We start from the raw sequence: 12,286 nt of genomic DNA on the forward strand, positions 1-12,286 counted from the left end.
ATAGAACTGCTCCCTACGCTTTGAAAATGTTATGTGACAAATGTTAACGTCACTGGAATGGAAGTCACAGGTGTTGATTTGCTTAGTTATTCTTTGGTGGTTAGCTGGCTAGCAGCTACTCATTCTTTGGGTTGTTACCAAGCTTTCCACTTCACCAAAGCTGCCCTGAATGTTCAGAGAAACACACTGCCAGGAGCAAGAGGTCACATATCTCACAAAGTTTTGAAGTGAATAACATCTGCCTGCTCCAAGCTTGAAGTAACTCAAAGGATGTATATTCTTTGCAACTCGTAATAGAAAAAATGCTTATTGCTGACCAGAAACTACTACCAGTGACTGCTTAGCAGTCAGATTTGTGAAGTGTAATCCCCTCTTACTAAACGTCCACTCTGAGCCACATTTTGTACCTAACTTTGATATGATTTGGTTAACTAAAATAATACACTGCAGTTACTTATTTGATGTATGCACAGTGATCATTGGTTGATTAGATAAGCGCCAGGAAGCCTACAAATTTGCACCCAGTTAATTGAACGTATTATGTCATACTATGATATTATGGGAAATCTGTCCCATGGTTTGCACTATTTTGAAAACTTGAATTATTTCAGTAGGAGCAGGAATATTTCTCGCTCTTATCTGAAGTATCCTGTTTTGTCACTAGAGGATTTGATATTAATCAACTCCAGTCTTGAGCTGTGATAGCATCATTGCACTCTAAAGAGCAACTTTCCCTTGAGTGATATCTCACCTTTAATCAAATATTGTATGGGCTTATAGCTTCCTCTCTAATCAAACCTTCCTGTTGCAGATGGTACTTCTACTCTTCATATGTGGAAGACAGTTTGTGGATTGATACGAGAACAACAAGTGAGAGTCCTATCGTCAAGAGTTTTGGTTAGGAAGCCTACACACCAAACAAATAGATTAACCAATAATTTTCCTTCCTGATCTGATCCTATTCTGCAAATATTTTATTGTGTATTTGGAGGGGGGAAACCCGCACAGATAATGCGTCAGGAAGAAGGGTAAAATAATTAAAAGCTGCACTGTAGACTCACAAGGATGTTCAATCTAGAAGAAACATAAGTTAGCATTAATTTTATCTTGTGGCTGAAGTTACAAAAATTGCATTAATCATCAATAGATGTGTTATCCTATACAATTGTACTACATATCTGCCATTATTCCATCTACATGCTACATCTGATCAGCTGTGGGAGAAGGGGAGAACAAGATCTTTGTGATAAATTGTGATAAATTGGAAAAATTGAATATTATCTTGTTTTTCTTGATTTTAAACTTGTGTGTAAGTACATCTCAGAGAAAAAAGATAGTGTTTTGCCCTAATCATGGAAATGTATTCCAGATTCTTTACATTACGTATATTCTAACGTCTTTGTTTAGATTAACATAATCTCAAATACCCTGGAAATATTCAGAGTATTGGTGTCCAAAAATAGAACAAATACATATATTCTTATTGTTATTAACTTACATCTTGTTGCTGCAAGGCATGGACCTTTCTACATCCATCAGATGTTTTACAGAGAGGGAAAGAGGGCACTTGGAGCTTGTCACATGCACAGTGTCAGCATATCCACAACTGCTGTTCCTTGGAGGTCCATAACTTGGCATCCTGTTAGCATAATTGCAGGATGGCTCCCACAGGAGATTCACACATGCAAACGAGCAGTTGTCTTTCAGAACAGTCTTATTATGTGCAGATCACCTTCTCACTAGACTGGATATATATATATATATATCTTGATCTCTAGGGTTTTAAACTATTTTTGTAAGCACATTTAAATCAGGTCAAGTCCTCCGTGGTTTGGTCAATTAAACTGAAATACATATGTGAATAAACTTAACAGAAGAAGTAAGTGCTTAAGCTCGGTCTATAGCACTGTGAGTCTGAAGTGGCAGAGAGGATCAATTCCTTTAACTTGAAAATTTGTGAACACACGAACAAGATATTTGTACAGTTGTACAGTTAAGCACAATCCTTGCTTTTTAAGACAAAGGTGTTCTGTTTCATCTGAGTGTATATAGAGTTGAATATAACTGTAATGTTGAATTCTGCAAATCCCATGACAATCTTGTCTCATTCTTACTCCTCACTGGGGACCTGGTTTCTCCTTTAAGTGCAATTCTTTGTTCTGTTTCATTGAAATAACCATATGTAAATATTGTTCCTCTTCAGCAAGCATTCAATTTTCATTAAGATGTCTCCCATTTTGATGAATCCTTGTATTTTTTTTTTATTAACCAAGATCTCCACCTCATTATGTCAGCTTATTCTACATTAAAAGGCTGTATCGGTTTCTCGGAATTTAGATTTTATTTCCTTTATTTTTCAACCAATGAATGACTCAGAAATCTGAGCTGCATCACAAAACCTCTTTGATGGATCTGTTGCCATTCACTCATAGTTCATAGCGGCTGCCAGCTGTACAGTCTTTCCCACCTATTGTGTCACTGTACAATTCTATGCATGCTTACTTGAAAATAAAGTCGATTGAGTTCCCGCACCTTTTTTGGATGGAACCTTGTAGGGTAGGCAAGGCGGGTTGTATGACGTGTGTGAGTTCCGGTACCTTTTTTTTTTTTTTTTATAGAAAAAAAGCACTGCATCTGTGACTCTTGAATGCAAAATAAAGGAAATACACTAGGCTATATTTCTATTATCACAAATGGAACCTGAATAACTAGTTTTCCTTGAAATGGTATAAGCTATAGTACAGAATAAAATAATGTTCCACCAAATGCATTAAAGAGGACTGGCGAGGGGACAGATTCGGTCTATCTTATATGCATCAAGATGGTTTAACTTTGTTTGCAGGTGAGTATTCCTGTTTAGTAATTCTCAAGAGTAAGAAACATCTATCTTGCTTTCCCAATGAAATCTGTTTGTTTTCCCAAAGTAAACTGCCAGACTAAACTTCTGCATTTTTAATATACCGGTAAAATTCTGATTTTGTACAGTTAGCAATAGCAATAGCATTTAGACTTCTATACCACCCCATCATGCTTTGTAGCACTATTTGAGCGGTTTACAGAGTCAGCCTATCGCCCCCAACAATCTGGGTCCTCATTTTACCAGCCTCAGAAGGTAGAAGGCTGAGTCAGCCTTGAGAATCGGTGAGAATTGAATTCGCGGCAGTTGGCAGAGTTAGCCTGCAATACTGCATTCTAACCACTGCGCCACCATAGCTCTTCAAGATATCTAATAGTGCTATTTTAAAAACTCTGAAGATTGGTGCAACGATCAGAGGGTGATTTTATGATATTGTGCTAAAGGAGGAAATACCGAAAAAAGGAAGGCTTTAATGAGTTATTGCTAGCATGCACCATGTTCCTGCATGTTATGAATGGACAGACATTTTAGGAGCCTGAAAATCTAGAAACAAAATAGCAATTATCTCAGTTCCTCCCATTCCCCTTGCAAACCTCATCAAAGTCATTTGTTAAGTTATTAGATAATGCTTGTCAGACCACTTGTGAATGAACTGATGCTGAAATGTCAGAAAATCCTTGTCATTCCTTTTTAAATTAGCTTCTGTTTCAGACACAGGCTGTACAAAATACACGGCTGTTTGTTGGTTATCCCTTTGCTTTACTCCAGGCTACAGCCAATCAAGGCAGGTTTTGACGTCTTCCAAACAGGCATGGATTACAGGTATGTGTTCTCCAGTGCAATTAATTTTCATCATTTGGTTCTTATGGGAAAATTGCTGTATCCAAAGCCCTTGTCTGCAACAGGTTTTAAAGGCATTTTACTTCCCACAGAATTTTGTTGCCAAGCCACGGGCAGGGATATATCATTTGTGATGCCACCGCAGTGCCAATTAATTGAATTATTTCCCATCATTTCGTAGTTTGGGCTGTTTATCTTTGTTCTATTGAAATCAGGAAAATAAATGCCTGGATTTGAACTTCCCATCTGGGATTTGTGGACTACCTGTGCAGCAGTGCGGTAAAGAGTGGAAACCACATGTCCTCAAATATCTACAAGGCATCGGTGCTCTCAGTGGCACTTCTGCCATGTCTGCCAGACGCCATGCCCATTCACATGTTTACTTTTACTTGGGCTATTTTAATGATAAGGCATTAAATGAGAAGCCAGCAAATGATAAAACAGCCCCAGCTTTAAGCATCAGTATTTAATTCCAAGAAGATGGGTAGACCTTCTTCAAAACACAAAAAGGAATGAATGAGTGAGTGAATGAATGAATGAATGAACGAATGAACGAACGAACGAATAGATGGAGGCTACTTGAATGCTTTTTCCTATAATGTCCTTTTTCAAATTAATCACTCTATCAAAGCCCCAACCTTTGAATGTTCACTTCAGCCTGCACCTTAGTGCAAAGATTCTGTAGCATAATTTGCAATAATATTAACAATGTAACAATAAATAACAGCACAGATAAATTAGGGGTTCCAATGTTATGGATGTATTTTTAATTTTTCTGTTGCTTTTCTACTTAGTAAAAGTAACAAAAGAAAAGGGGAGCATAAATCATTGGTCAGAGCAGCCCCGTAATTTGTTTGGACACAGGAGACCGGAGCAGATACAAGTAGTCACTTAACAACCACAACTGAGCCTGGATTTTCCATAATAAGTCATTGCAGTCATTCATAGCTCACCCTGTGCCCCGATTTGATTTTATGATTGTTTTTAATGAGGGTCGTAAAGCAAGTCACCATGGTTAAGCAAACGGTGTGGTCATTAAGCAAATCCATTTTCCCAGATGGGTAAGGTTTTTTTTGCTAGATGCAAGCAAAAAATGTTGCAATCGTGGTCCTGTGACTGTGGGATGCTGTAAACGCTAGCTAGTTGCTAAGAATCTGCAGTGTGTTCACATGTCCACACGGAAGATGCAGCAGTTATAACTTGGAGGATGGGTCATAAGTAACTTTGGGGAGGGGTCATAATTTCAAACAGTTGTTAAGCAACCAATTATTAACCAGGGACTACCTGTAATGGGGAACAACCTCACCCTTTTACTGTTCTGTAAATGGATGTCTTGGGAGTGGCCATATCCATTCTAGCGGCCATTTGGTCAGAGTACACCCAATCTAGTCTAACCCTTCCAAATATTCCCAGAGGGCAAAATACTCTATATAGTTCATTTCTTCTTTATATAGTTCAAATTTGACAGTACTGCTGCTTCTTATTAGCCTTAGCACAAATCTTACAAAGCAAATAATAAACAGAGTTGTTTCCATAATATTTAACTTACAGCAATGAATAAAAGTGGTGGGAAGAGAGGAGAAATGTCTACATTTTGGGTTTTTTTTTTATTTTGCAAAATCTTAATCTTTGGGATTATTAACAGTCCAGTGCAGGGATGAAGTTAGCTTGGCCCTCTAGTTATTGCTGAAAACATTTAGCAGCAGCAGACAAATGGATTGAGGTTGTAGTGAGTTGGAGATTAGTAAAAAGTAGAGGACAACTGGCTCTTGTGGATTGATTTTCCCGGATCTGCTCAAAACATGACTAGATCCAACCCAAGGAAACTCATTTACACATGACATTAAGCCAGGATAATGGGCTAAACTGGATACTGTATACAGCAGGAGAGAATGTGTGGGCTGTATCAGGGGAGAGTAGCTGTGGTGCCAAGTTCTTCAGTTTCTGGATTATTGTTTTTGGGTTTTAGTGTGTATTTGTGGTTTTTGTTCTTGATCATAAGCTGCCCAGAATTTGGTTGAAGATGGGTGGCTATAAAAATGTTTGAAATAAATAAATCTTAGCATCGCCAATGGAATGCCCTAATGACGATGACTGTAAAAACAAAAACTTCCAAGTGTAAAAACAACGTATATAAATCCACAGATTGGTGGAGGGGAAGGCAAAAAATAAGGATATGAACAAATCCATCCGATTTCATTTTACATGTTGCTGTTGGATTGTATTCAACCGTTTGTGGGCAATTAGTTTTTTTTTATTTTATTTTTGGAAATGAGACATTTCTCCTCTCTTCCCACCACTTTTATTCATTGCTGTAAGTTAAATATTATGGAAACAAGTCTGCTTATTATTTGCTTTGTAAGATTTGTGCTAATGCTAATAAGCAGCAGCTGTGAAGCATTTCTTCACGAATGCTTTTTAGGCTGTGGTTCTATTAATACACATGTTCTGAGAAAGTATGAAAATCCACAGTGCCCCTTCTGCCCCCCCCCCCCACATGACACAGCATGAATTCTAACTTGATTCAAAATTTAATTGAAGTTAGGAAATACATTAGAAGATGGATGCCTTTTGTTACTCTAAGCCTAGATTCCTGGCCTCTGTTGCACAAAATAATGGATTCTTCCCCTACCATATTAAGGAATTTCTATGCTATAGTCAGAATAGTTTTTGCTGCCTCAAAACTGTGGCCCTGAATATTCTCTGTGCTTCCTTCTTCTTTCTCTCTGTTCAAATATTGGGGATCACCCAGTGATATTCAAAAGCACCATATTTGTGGTCTGATGTTTCTTTTCATGGTGCCTCATCAGCCTAGAATCATAGAATTGTAATTATACCGAATTCTAATCTTCTACTTAAAAAAAACTCTCACACAATTGAATACAAAATAATTGTATAGATGGTTGGTAGGTATGGATTATTGGTAGGTATAAGATGTAACATTCAGTGCAATCACTACACATCCTCTTCACAACCTGTTTTCCTTGTTACCTTCTGGGAGGAGGCTTCGTGGTATCTGCAGCAGAACATCCAGATTCAACCATAGTTTCATTCCATACAGCGTTAACCTTGTGAACTCTCAAGCTTCCTCCTTCCGTTATATATTCAAGATGGACAGTATTTAATATTTATTTGCTATGGATATGTAGGGGTGTGGGTCTATACATATGTTGTACATTGTATGTTTAGGTGTGCGTCATGTATGTGTTTCACTTTGAGAGGGGGCAACTAAATTTCATTTTTGATGTGTGCCGTTGTGCCCACAGTAAAGAAAAATGACAATAAAGGTTATCTATCTCTTATCTTAATCACTTCTTCCCATGCACAGGTAGTCCTCGACTTAAAACAGCTCATTTAGTGACCATTCAAAGTTACAACGGCGCTGAAAAAAGGAACTTATGACCGTTTTTCACACTTACAACTATTGCAGCATTCCCCCATGGTCACATGATCAAAATTCAAAGTCTTGGCAATTGACTCATGTTTATGACGGTTGCAGTGTTCTAGGGTCATGTGATCACCTTGTGATTCTTACTAAGCACATAGAAGGATTTTTCTTATGATGATCTGTCCCTAACTTGGTCCTCCATGTCTTCCAATGGTGCACCTATTGCCATTGTAAGTAAGTCCATCCACCTTGCTGTTGGTTGTCTCCTTGACCTTCTCCTTGTCCTTTTCCTTCTCTTTCCATCTTTTCCAGCATCAGACCTTCTCCAGAGAGCTAGGTCTTTGCATAATATGTCCTAGGCATGACAATTTGAGGTTGATTGCCATTATTGTCATTATTATTATTATATGAAAACTCTGAATTGATTTTTTGTGCAATACATTTGTTTGTTTTCTTGACTATCAACAGTCTTTGCCAACATCAAAGGTTCAAAAGTGTCACTCTTTCTATCTTGCTTTTTCAAAGTACAGGGTTTTTTCCCCCTGTACTTTCTTTAATTGACGTGCAAATCGTGGGGGCATAGTTAAATTTATAAAAATCATTATTGCTGAATTCTTCCAGATGGGAAAAACAATGTACAATATATTGGGGAAATTCTGATAGCATCTGTTTTGAATATTAATTCCACAGAGTGCAAGTACACTTCCCCATGTCTGCCAAATTTGTGTATACATTCATCCAGATTTTCTGTTAGTAGAATTATATCCTTAATGGTGAAAAGAAAAGCAATCAAAAACTTTATTTCGCACATGCATTTCCCCCTACAAATAGGTTTATAACTTTAACAAATCTTTATTCCATTTCTTCTACTCCAAAGGAGTTCATTTGCATTTTAAAAAACATTCAAAAGTGCGATATTTTAAGCACTGACAATACTGTGCATAGTACTGTACATAATGCAGAAGTGGTTGCACAAACACCATAGATACTCTTCATATATTTCTAAACATTTTAATTGGTGTCTATATCTGTTTTTTTTATATATGGCTTTATCATTGAAGAAATCGAGATGACATTTAACAAAAATATTTATTTTTAAAAAAAACCTCCAACTGAAATGTAACAAGAAGGCAGTAGCGTAAAAAAAGACGGCAGCAATCAAAATATTAAAATGTAGGGGGGGGGGGAAGTTGGTTAAAAGAACACATTAAAAATGATTTACTCAGAGCTTTCCTAAAAGGGAAGTCCTTTAGAAGAAAATAGGCGCACACTAACCGGGTAAAGTTTAAATTAATAAATGTTCATATTTCTAGAGCCATGGATTCATCTGGATCTCTTCTATATGGCAATCTGCATAATCCTTAATGATTGACAGCTTGGCAACAAGCCAAGGAGAGTTCCTCCTGAGATGTTTGACTGTCTTCGATAGTTTCTGCCCATCTGGTAAGATCCACATGGGGTGTGCTGCAGGGCTCCCCTCAATTAAACAATGGATGTATGCATTCTCTGTGGCAGTGCCTGCCCCCTACAACAGCCACCATTCCCAGCCCAGATTTATATGGCTCCCACTTTCAGGTTTTCCAAGTATCACTGAAAAAGCTAGCTCTTCTCCCAGGCCTCAGGGTAGTGGGTTGGTGAGTCCTGTAACTCTTTTTCTGCTATCTTGTCTTTCTGTTTCATTGCCCGGGGTCACTTGGAGTCAGGCGCACTTTAAATAAATAAATAATGACCCATCATTTCGTGTGGCTCCCCAATGCACCCCCTATGTTCCCCCATCCTGACCCAGCCAGTCCTCTTCCCTTCTTGACTTTATTTTCTCCACTGGATGGAAAGTAACTGTAGCTAGGTGTTTTTCCGGTGAGACTGGTTTATCAGAGCAACCTGGTCTACCCCAAATATGGGATGGAGCCTACTGCTTCCGCTTTCGCCTTTCAGCCCCAATTTAGGAGCCTTCTTCACAGGCAGTCGCTTCTGCGACCAACTATTTCTGTGCTGAATTTAAATTTACCGACAAAGAAAGGGAGACTAGTATAGCTATTTTGAGCTATTTAGCTCTCATCAGCTAGCCCACGGGTAGGCAACCTTGGCTGGCTCAGGAATTGTGGGAGTTGAAGTCCACGAGTCATAAAAGAGCCAAGGTTGCCTTCCCCTGCGCTAGGCCAATTGGCAAAATACTTTGAGGACCTCTTTTGAGTTCTCTCTCTCTCTCTCTCTCTCTCTCTCTCTCTCTCTCTTTCCCTCCCTCCCTCCTTCTCCCTCTCTCTCTCCCTCCCTCCCTCTCTCTCTCCCCCTGCCTCCCTCCCTCCCTCCCTCATTCTCTCTCTCTCCTCACACACACACAAACACAGAGATCCTTGGAATCACTCCAGAACACATGTAAATAAATAAATATAAAACTTCTCTCATGACATCTGGTTTGTCCCAAGTTTGAACAAGGTTTCTGTTAAAATGGTATAACTCCCTTAAGACTGGTATTGTTTGCAATTCTACAGATTTTATGTCTGGGTCATATTTCCATGCATGTCAATGTCTTTGAGGAATACTTTAAACAGGGCCTTGAATATTGCCAGGAAGTAGGGATTATAAATGGAAATATTTATTTTAAAAATTCCTTTAAATGTTCCTTTAAATTAAGCCTTTAAATATTCCTTATTGAATGCTCAAGTGTTTTACAAATATACTGTATATATGATATTTGTACCTGTATAAAAGTGGGAAACTATAAGTTCTAGTCCTGCTTTAGGCATGAAGCCAGCTGAGTGACCTTAGGCCAGTCACTTTTTCTCAGCCCTACAAAGGAGGCAAGAACAACCCACTTTTGAAATCTTGGCAAGAAAACTACAGGGACTAATTCAGGTAATCACCAGGGGTCGGCACTGACTCAAAGAAACTAAAAAGAAAAAGGAAGAAAACTAAAATTGAAAGTGGTTTCCAAAAGTGATTAGTAAGTTTATTAGACTTATGCAACCTTCAGCACCGATTCAGAAGGACTGCTTTGGCTTTCACACAAACCCTTGCACACAAACTGCTTTGGCTTTCACACAAACCTCTCTGCTATTCATCAAAGCAAGCCAGTCTTCTGCACAAGCTTTAAAAAAAGGCATTACTTTAAGTGTTAATACCACTTTACAATGCCTTAGTAAGGCCACACTTGGAATACTGCATCCAGTTTTGGTCACCACGATGTAAAAAAGATGTTGAGACTCTAGAAAGAGTACAGAGAAGAGCAACAAAGATGATTAGGGGACTGGAGGCTAAAGCATACAAGGAATGGCTGCTGGAATTGGGTATGTCTAGTTTAATGAAGAGAAGGATGAGTGGGGACATGATAGCAGTGTTCCAATATCTCAGGGGCTGCCACAAAGAAGAGGGAGTCAAGCTATTTTCCAAAGCGCCTGAAGGCAGGACAAGAAGCAACGGGTGGAAACTAATCAAGGAGAGAAGCAACCTAGAACTAAGGAGGAACTTCCTGACAGTTAGAACAATTAACCAGTGGAACAACCTGCCTCAGAAGCGGTGAATGCTCCAACACTGGAAGTTTTTAAGAAAAGACTGGACAGCCATTTGTCCGAAATGGTATAGGGTTTCCTGCCTGAGCAGGGGGTTGGACTAGAAGACCTCCAAGGTCCCTTCCAACTTTACTACTACTATTATTATTATTATTATTATTATTATTATTATTATTATTATTATTATTATTATTATTATTATTATTATTATTATTATTATTATTATTATTATTATTATTATGAGCTGCAATTATTTGAAGGGCTCCTGAAACAATGAAATCTAATTTCAGGCTTCCAAAGAAGCCTGAGGAATATATGAAATGTTTTAGTTGGTACACTGATACATTTTTTTTTCTAAATCATGTTCAAAGGCAAGAATTCACATCAGAGATGAGATTGATTAACTCTCTGGCTTACAGTTCATTTTAGCAGACCTATCAGAGGCATGGAGTTTAGCGGTGGATTCTACAGGCTTGAATTACAGATGATCTGAAGTTTAACCTCTGGAGTCTCAAGGAAGCAGACACAGGTAGTCCTTTGATTTGCAACAGTTCATTTAGTGACCATTCAAAGTTACAAAGTAATTGAAAAAGTGACTTATGACCCCTTTTCACACTTATTGACTATTGATCATGGACACATGATCAAAATTCAGATGCTTGGCAACTGATTCATATTTATGGCGGTTGCAGTGTCCCGGGGGTCATGTAATTGTGCAACCTTCTGACAAGCAAAGTCAACAGGGAAGTCAGATTCACTGAACAACCGTGTTAACAAATGCAATGATTCACTTAACAGGTGTGGCAAGAAAAGTCATAAAGTGGGGCAAAACTCACTTAGCAAATGTTTCACTTAGCAACATAAATTTCGAGCTCAAATATGGTCGTCACGCGAGGACTACCTGTACTGCTAGCCACTTGCAGGGTTCTTTAAGCTACAAAAACAGCCTCTTGTGTTCCCTTGGTCATTGAGACCCAAACTGAAATTCTTCACATGCTGAACTGAAAAAAACCAATGAAACAGAGGAGTGCAAAAGAGAAATACTTTCACTCTTCCATGTCTCTTTTCTATGCATTGCTTTTCTTAAAACTGGTGTGTGTGTGAATCTATTAATGACATTGAGGTTCAGCCGATAGGGCAGTGATGGCAAACCTTTTAGAGACCGAGTGCCCCAAAACTGCCCCACCCCCTGCCCCCCCCACCCCACCCACCCGCAGGGCCACTCACCGCCTCCATGGCCTGCCACAGATCGCCCAGGTGGCCCAGCAGCTGCATGGTGGCTATGCCCTCCACACTCCGCGCATCATCTGTGTGCGACAGGGCGTGAGGGTGGAGTCTTGTCCCCGCTGCCTGGCTGCCATGTACTTGGCTATGCTGCTCCACGTGGTCCGCGCCCAGGGGTGACTCTCCTCCAGGGGGGATGCTGGGGAGGAGGGGGCTGCAGGGGGAGGCGGGGCTGGGGCAACAGCACGCGTGCCCACAGAGAGGGCTCTGAGTGGCGCCTCTGGCACGCGTGCCATAGGTTTGTCACCACTGCAATAGATAGGGCTTACCATATCTGGACTGCCGAGATCCAGTCTACCACTAGATGGCAGCAAAGAAATAGAATTCTGATATGTTTTGCTGCTATTTAATGATAAGACTGGAGTTCTGCAGCCCTGATACAATGTACAGTGTGGGTAGCCTCTAGAT

This window comes from Protobothrops mucrosquamatus, unplaced genomic scaffold (genome assembly GCF_001527695.2).
Source record: "Protobothrops mucrosquamatus isolate PMUCROS unplaced genomic scaffold, P.Mucros_1.0 scaffold518, whole genome shotgun sequence".
In the NCBI taxonomy this organism is placed as follows: Eukaryota; Metazoa; Chordata; class Lepidosauria; order Squamata; family Viperidae; genus Protobothrops; species Protobothrops mucrosquamatus.